This window comes from Eleutherodactylus coqui, chromosome 6 (assembly GCF_035609145.1).
Source record: "Eleutherodactylus coqui strain aEleCoq1 chromosome 6, aEleCoq1.hap1, whole genome shotgun sequence".
Classification (NCBI taxonomy): domain Eukaryota; kingdom Metazoa; phylum Chordata; class Amphibia; order Anura; family Eleutherodactylidae; genus Eleutherodactylus; species Eleutherodactylus coqui.
The window spans coordinates 236,913,464-236,919,463 of NC_089842.1; positions in this window are offsets into that span (position 1 = coordinate 236,913,464).

The window sequence follows — 6,000 nt, forward strand, 5'->3', positions numbered from 1 at the left end:
CTTGTCATGGTGGCACTTACCAGACTCTCTTCCCTGAGGGATGACACGCAGCCAAGGCCAGAGCAGGATTGCAGGTCACCGTCGAAACCCCTAGGATAGGGAATGCCGGTAAACAGGATGATGGAGGTAGTAGTTGCCACGGGTGACGTCACCGGTCCCACACAGTGGTATGTTACACGGTTGAGAATAAACACAGACTTTGGTTTCTAGTACTTCAGGTCCCCAGGAACGGTTAGGGCCCAGTATGAACTTTACTTGGAATAACCAGCAAAACAATTATTACATAGCAATTCAGATACAATTCTTCCCAGTGCAGGTAAGAAAAGAAGGCCAGAGGTCAGGCAGGATACACAGGATGCAACTGGTCCTACAGTCCACGTTATCTGTCAGGTACTGCTCCTGGACTTTGAGGATTCCGAAGGAGGAAGGGGGTAGGGGTCACCCCACAGACACTTTGCTAGTAGTTATTTACTGTTAGGAGTTGTACGCTGCATTGGAGACGCGTGGGTGTGACTCAGGAGAGTACTTCTATGTGGTGATCCTAACTTTGGACGACCGCATAGGAAAAGCTTGTGACTTTGAATTAGTAGCTCTGCACTGGGTCTTGCCAGAAAAAGTGATTACTTACAAAGGCTCTCTCTTAGGCTTAGGGCTCACTCCACTCACATCCAAAATGCAGTCACTACGGGAATCTCTCCTTCTCCTCCATCTTCACCACAAGGAAGCTGAAGGTGCTTCCATGTGACTCTGTGTTAGAACTCTCTCTCTCTGAAGATGGAACTCCTTTCCCACTCTCATTCACTCCTATTTCAATCTTCACTCATAGCACATGGCATGACAGACTGATACATTTACATGCTGGCAATAATTTTATTGAAGTTAACCTCTCAAGCGCCGCAGCTTGAGATGGAAATGACAAGACAGGCTTTGCACAGTGCATCCACATAGGACAATCATGTATGACATTTATGGAGCGGACCAGGATGATGTACTGGGCCACTACAGTTCCCCCCTACTTAAGAATAAGCTGCCCCCAAAACAGAGTGTATACATCCAGAGCCTATCTTGAGTGTATTACTTTCATCCCCTTGAGGACTTTTACCCACTAATGTTTTTTTAACGCTGCAATATCACTGCGTTTTTTTTTACTGCAAATGTCAATGGGACTTTCTAATGTTAAAATAGCATCGCACAAAAATCACAAGTTTGCGCTTCTGCGATTTTTGTGCTATGCAATTTTAACATTAGAAAGTTTCATTGACATTTGCAGTAAAAAAAAACGCAGCGATATCGCAGCGTTAAAAAAACGTCAGTGGGTAAAATCCATTAAGACTAACACTGCACAGTCACAGAGTGTACAAGGCGAAACCGGTAAACACAGCTCCTACCCCTGGTCACTTATTTATTAAGATGAACCCACTCCCAGTGTACTGTGACTAAATGAAGTGTCATTTCTATGGGTGGCTTTTTATTTATAACAGTGTGTGAAGGACTATGACTTGCAAGTACTTTTGAGAAAAATCTACTAGGCTGGACAGAATCCAAAAGCGCTAGTATTGCTATGGAGCTTCCTACATAACACTTTGCTCCAAAGGCTAGAGATGTAAGATCAGTGGAATGACCATCACTGTTTCTTATGGAGAAGGATACACACTGTTACTAAACACAAAGATGAAAAAGGGGGACTGGCAGGAAAATGGGCAAAAATAATCAGTGGAGCAGTCAGTAGCTTAAGTCAATACCACTGTCTATGACACCTGAAGAGGTGAATGAAAGGCCCCGCCCCCTGAGACAGGCTAGAATGGGCTGCAAAACACTTAAGGCCATATTTAGACACAACAATTATCGCTCAAAATTCGCTCAAAAGCCGTCTTTTGAGCGATAATCATTGTGTGTAACTGCACTGACATTGTGCAGTTTTAGTTATCCCATCGCTCATCGTCGTCTTTCAATGTGCTGAAAGACGACGATGAGACGTATTAGGGATTCACGGCAGGATACAGCTGATACTATTATTTCAGCTATATCCTGCTTGCTGATAACAGGCTGGGTATGAAGAACAGAGCAGTCCAGCTGTGTTTTCCATACCAGGCACAGACACCCTGCTTGTCTTCTGCATACTCCGCTCGAAGCGCTCAGCGTGCGCTGGGCACTCAGAGCAGGGAACAGCTGGATGCAGAAGACAAGCGGGGACACCCCACTTATCTTCTGCATCCTCCGCTGGCAGCACAAGGTGATTTCTCATCTTGAGTGATCATCTTGCGCTGTAAATGACACAACAATTATTGCTCAAAAGTCGCTTGAGCGCCATCTTTTGAGCGATAATCGTTGTGTCTAAATGGGCCTTAAGACTGAACTTAGGGGTATGCAAGAAAAACCTCTAGTCATACACATATAACTATCATACTATGCACACAGTCTCAAGCATACGGTGACATTACTATGCTAGCATTACTAAATTAGCATAAATTAGCATTAATTATATTTAAGCTAGACATTATTTATGCATTGGAATAAATAAATGACTTTAAGCAAGAAATGACTTTAGAGAGCATGAGGAAGTGAAATGTAAACTTTTTTTTTTAACAATTTCTTTTTATTTAAGTAAATAGTGCCAGAGAGAATATAAGCTTCAGGCCTCGCAGGACCAGCATAAAAATGTGTATCAAGAAACAAAACAGTATTATGAATATAACACACGTATGAAAGGTATCGTAGTTCTGGCTAAATTTGAGGGAAGGACAGGGAAGGAACAGAAGTGTGTGTGTGTGTGTGTGTGGGGGGGGGGGGGGGTAAGGAGTAGGGGGAGGGAAATAGGGGGGGGGAGGTAGAAACAGGGTGGAAAAACATACAGCAAGATATTTTCTTGTTAACAAGAAGAAAGTGTTGGGCAGATCATTGAGACTGGTTTGTAGCAGTGTCTAGGTTATTTTTGTTACCCTGAAACTGTATCCAAGGGGTCCAGAGGGCCGTGAAGTCATCTCTTGTACCAGACTCCCAGGCCAAGATTTCTTCAAAGTGAAAGATTTGTTAAACCCTTTCTAACCATTGGGGGATTTGCGGGGTCTCTTTCTCTCTCCAAAATAGTGGGATCAACAGTTTGGCTGCCGTCAGAAGGGTTGTCGGTAAGCTTTTGTTGGAGGGTTTGAAGTGGCTTGTGGGTAGCCAAATCAGTATCTCCTACGGTCTAAAGGAGTATGAGGTGTGGCAGATTTTGTTAATGAGATTTGTGACTGACAGCCAAAAAGGTTTAATTTTTGAGCACTGCCAACATGTGTAGGGCAGTGCCTTTTTTCCCCTCACATCTCCAGCAGACATCTGATAATGTTGGGGTCGTTTTAGAGGTTGTAACAGGGGTCCTATACCATCTGGTCAAAATCTTATAGGAGTTTTCTTGAATGCGTACGCATCTTGAAAAACCGTGTGAGTTTTTCAGGACTTTGAGGGTTTTCTCTCCACTGAGGGTAAGTCCTAATTCTCTTTCCCACTCTCTCAGAAACCAGGGCCTTTCCGAAGCGATCTGCAGAAGGAGGCCTTTGTAGATTTGGCTGACCAGTTTCTTCGGGCGAGAGGGTAGGGAGATGTATGCCTCAAACCAGAGAGGATCCCTCAGGTTGTTAAGGTTGGTTGACTAAAACTGCTTCAAAGAGTGGTATAGGCTAGCTCTGTTCAAGAAGTTAAGGGAGAGGTGTGGGAAGCAGCTATCCAGCTGCGCCGGGTTTTTCAGTTTGGGACCCTTGAGAATGTTGTATATTGTAACAGCCTGGAGTTTGTCCCAGATTCCCTCAATTCTGAGTGGTTTGTTGGCTGAAACGGATGGTATTAATGAGGCCGAGACCATAGGGGGGAGGGACCCTTCTCTTGCTGCCCCTAGACGAGTTAATCTAAGTATTTTAATTGTGCATTTCGTATTAGGGCTAAAATACGTTTGTTTGCCCAAAGGGAGTCCATTAACCCAGAGCAGGGCCTGGTTGTCTTTGCTTAACATTGATCTTTCCATGCAGAGTGTGGGAGAGGATATTTTATTGTCTATTAAGGAGATCCATCTGGCGATGTGGATCGCCTTGTGATAGAGCTGAAGATTCGGAAGGCCAGTGCCTCCTTGAGGGCGTTTTTGACTTAGAAAGGAGAATGCTAATCGCGTTTTGTGTCCATCCAAAATGTAATCTCAGAACAGTTTGTGCATTTCTGAGAAAAAGATGATGGGGACCTCAATTGGGACCGAGTGTAGGATGTAAATGATGGGTGGGAGTATATATGTGGAGATGAGATTTTTTCTACCCAGCCATGAAATAAGTGGTAGGTTGAGTTGCGTGAGCTGATTCTTCACTTTTTTAAGCAGTGGGGTGAAGTTAGCGTCGTATAGTTGGGTGGGATTTGCGGTTAATGTAATGCCTAGATATTTGATGTTTGAGGGAGGCCATTTAACCCCTTCATGACATGGCCTATTTTGGGCTTAAGGACGCAACAATTTTTGGCGGATTTTCTTCTCCGTTTATCAAAAGCCATAACTTTTTTATTTTTCCGTCGACGCGGCCGTATGAGGGCTTGTTTTTTGCGTGGCGAACTGTAGTTTTTATCGATGCCAATTTTGTGTACATAGACTATATTGTAAATTTTTTTTTTTTTTTTAATAATAGCAGAGAGAGAAAACGCATCAATTCTGCCATAGATTTTTTTTTTTTTTTTTTACATCGTTAATCATGCAGCATAAATGAGACTTTCCATTTTTTCTGCAGACCGGTACGGTTACAACAATACCAAAATTCTAACATTTTTTTTTAGGTTTTCCCACTTTTCTGCAATAAAAACCCTTTTTTTTGGAAATCTTTTTTCTATTCTAAATTGCTGCATTCAAAGTCACGTAACTTTTTAATTTTTTGATGTACAGAGCTCTATGAGGGCTTATTTTTTGCGAGACGAGCTGTAGATTTTATTGGTACCATTTTGGCGTACATACGGCTTTTTTGATCACTTTTATTGCGTTTTTAGAGAGGCAAAATGCTAAAAATTAGCATTTTGCCTCAGTTTTTTAGCTTTTTTTTTAGCGTTTTTTTCCGTGCACAGTCAAAAGCATGTGCAACTTATTGTACGCATCGTTACGGACGCGACAATACCAAATATGTGGGGTTTTATTTTTTTTTGACCTTTTTATGCTAATCTGAGAAAAAGCATAAAAAATGGTTTTTTTACTCTTTTTTTTTACATTTTTTTAAATTCATTTTTTAAATCTTTTTTACACTGTTTGTGTCCCTCTGAGGGACTTTAACCACTGCCCTGATGATCGCTGTCATAAGGCATGGCAGAGCTACTGCTCTCCCATGCCTTATCGCTCATACAGCGATCTCAGGCATAGGCAATACAGGACGCCAGTGTCTGGCGTCCTGTTGCCATGGTGACAGGCCGGGCTCTCGCGATGACATCGCGAGTTCCGGCCGGAGACACAGAGGGAGCCGCGCTCCCGCTGTGAACTCTTTCCCTGCCGCGATCTACTTAGATCGCGGCAGGGAAGGGGTTAACAGTGGCGGGCGCATCTCTGATGCCCCCCCCCGCTGTTGCAGCGAGACGCCGGCTGTGACTGACAGCCGGCTCCCGCTGTGGGATAGCGCGGGATCATATGTGATCCCGCGCTATCTCCAGGACGTAAGTTTACGCCCTGTTGCGGGAAGTACCACGCTGCCAGGACGTAAACTTACGCCCTGCAGCGGGAATGGGTTAAAGGCATAATGCTTTTTCAGACTGTTGATGATGCAATGTGGGGCGGATATGTTTAGTATTTCCGACTTGTCATAATTAATTTTAAAGTTAGACAGCCTGCCGAAGAGGCCGAACATCCCTATGAGCACCGGTAAGGCCTTTTTTGGGTTAGTGGCTAGGACCAGGAGGTTGTCAGCAAAGGCTGCAGTGGTGTGTATGGTGTCCCCTATCTGAAGGCCCTCAATATCTGGGTTTTGTCTGATTTCTTGGAGTAACGTCTCCATTACTAGAATGAAGAGGGTA